At 55.0% G+C, this 2535-nt stretch overlaps 1 pseudogene; it reads right to left on the reverse strand.

The window, feature by feature from the left end:
- Window positions 1-361: 361 nt before the first annotated feature.
- LOC133751664 (melatonin receptor type 1B-like) lies at window positions 362-1537 on the reverse strand (annotated as a pseudogene).
- Between the last annotated feature and the right edge of the window lie 998 nt (window positions 1538-2535).

The following is a 2535-nucleotide window of genomic DNA, read 5'->3' on the forward strand; positions in this document are numbered from 1 at the left end:
CTGCCATCCTTGCTGACAGAAGCCAGGCATTTCTGCCATCTCTCAGGCAGAAGGGAGACGCAGTGCAGTGGTCAGAGCAGGATGAGGTGCAGTCCACGGGGAGGAACTGGTCACTTCTGCCCCAGACCGTCACTCATTCTGCTCCTTGCCTGGTCTTGAATGTGCAAGCTCCCAACACACCACTGAGAGGGTTTATGCCAGGTAATGTGGGCACCCCTAGACCAGCCTGAGCCAAGGGTGCTGACGGCCTTGTCCACAGGAGTGAGTTCCACCAGTCATGCAACAGGCCAGAGTGCCGTCAGCAGATTCACTCCCACCATCTCACAAGTTTGTCGCTGTGTTGGTGTACCTTGGATCCAGGCTACTGGGAATCTGCCTGGACAGGGTGTGGGGCATGAACAGCAGGGGAAGCCTGGCTCAGCGGGTCCTCGGTGTGGCTGCCCTTGGAAACATCCGAAAAGCAGTGCAGCGGGTTCCAGAAGGCCGAGTGGATCCCCTTGTACTCCCGGCGGAAGTTCTGGTTCAGGAACCGGTAGATGATGGCGTTAAGGCAGCTGTTGAAGTAAGCTAAGAAGTAGCTGGTGCCAAAAAAAGCCCCTCTGGGACCTGAGGAGCCATTTCTTCTGGGTTGATGGCCACAGTGAGGCCAATGCAGTTAAGTGGGGCCCAGCAGGTGGCGGAGATCACAAACACCGCGTACGTGGGTAGGAGGCTCCGTCCGGCGCTGGGTTTCAGCGCTGCTTGCTCTCCGACTTGGCCTTCTTGCGGCGCGGAGCACCGCACCCAGATGCGCAGGTAACAGAAGGTCACCACAGTGATGGGGAGGAGGAAGTGGATGACCACCACTACCGCTGTGTACCAGGCGCTGGCCGTCTGGATGAAGATGCAGGAGTAGATAAACGCGCAGGTCACCCTCCAGGGACCCCACAAAGAAGTTGGGCACCAAGGCCACCAGGGTGAGCAGCCAGACGAGGCCAATGTAGAGGGAGGCCTGCCAGTGCCCACAGAGCCGCTGGTAGGCCACGCTGTGGCAGCTGTTGCAGTAACAGGTGATAGCAATGGCAGTGATGTTAAAGACAGAGCCAATGACACTCAGGCCCATCACAAAGGCACTGGCCTTGCAATGTGCCTCTCCCAGGGCCCAGCCATCATGGAAGATTGGCCACAAGGATTAGCAGGTAGGCGTGTAAGGCCACCACCAGGTCAGCCAATGCCAGACTCACCAAGAATAGATTAATTACCTTCTAAGGTCAGGGCCCTCAATCTTCCTCCTGCCTTCCCACTACTGCCCCCTTTCTGTCATACTATGGTGTCACCTGCATTCTGAGCGTGCGGTTGCTGAGTACCGAGAGGATGACCAGAAGGTTGCCTACGACGTCCACCGTGGTGGTGACAATGAGCAGGGCAGATAGTGTTGGTGCCACCCAGGATGGTGGAGGATCCCGGAGGGCCGCGTGTTGCCAGCTCCCGACTAGCCCCGGGCGCACGGGCCGCCCTCCGGCTTGCAGCATTTGGCAAAGGAGCCCTTCTCCGGCATCATGCACCCTCCCGTGCCGCGCGCAGGCCGCCCAACAACCCGGCACGCAGTGCTGAACCTGGCACCCCAGCCGCCCCGGTCCCAGCCCCGCCCTCGCGGTCGAGGAAGGAGTCTAGGGTACAGGAAAGTCTTAATTTTCCAAGTCAATAAATCTGAAGATCAACAACCGACTGAAATGATATTAAAAGAAAGATAAAACTCTTGTCATGTTGATTTGTAAATCTGCAAGGAATTTTAAATGGTACTCTTGATTTCAGTATTGGGAGGGAGAAGAGGAGAGGGAGAGGGAGTGGGAGAGAAAGAAGGCGAAGAAGAAGGGGAAGAAGGGAAGAAGAATGAGCTTCAGCAACAGGAGGAGGAAGCACACACACACAGACACAGACACACAGACCCCCCCCACAGACCCCACACAGAGACACACATACACAGACACACACACACAGAGACCCCTCCCACAGACCCCACACACAGACAGCCACACATGAGGACACACACAGCCACACACACACACAGACACGTACAGACACACACAGACACACACAGAAACCCACCCACACAGACACAGAGACCCACACACACAGACCCCCACACACAGACACACACACACACACAGACACACAGCCACACACACAGAAACACACACAGAGACCCCCCCAGAGCCACACACACAGACACACACACACAGACAGCCACAGAAACAGACACACACAGAGAGACCCACACACACAGACACACACACAGAACACACACTCTTGCTTCCTCCAGGCAAGGCATGACATTTCTAGTTCATCTGGAATTTAGATCACATGGACAATTTGCATGATGTGGTCCCAGGGCTAATCAGGGTGAGGATATTATAGAGAAGATAGGCAGTGAAAGAGTGACGGTGCCTTATGTTGCTATATGTTTGTTGGACATCTTTTCCAATTGTACACAGAAAGGAAAATCTAGAAAACTAATCTCAAAATGTGTGTATTCAATGCATGGATGGTGACTTG

This window comes from Lepus europaeus, chromosome 2 (genome assembly GCF_033115175.1).
Source record: "Lepus europaeus isolate LE1 chromosome 2, mLepTim1.pri, whole genome shotgun sequence".
NCBI lineage: Eukaryota > Metazoa > Chordata > Mammalia > Lagomorpha > Leporidae > Lepus > Lepus europaeus.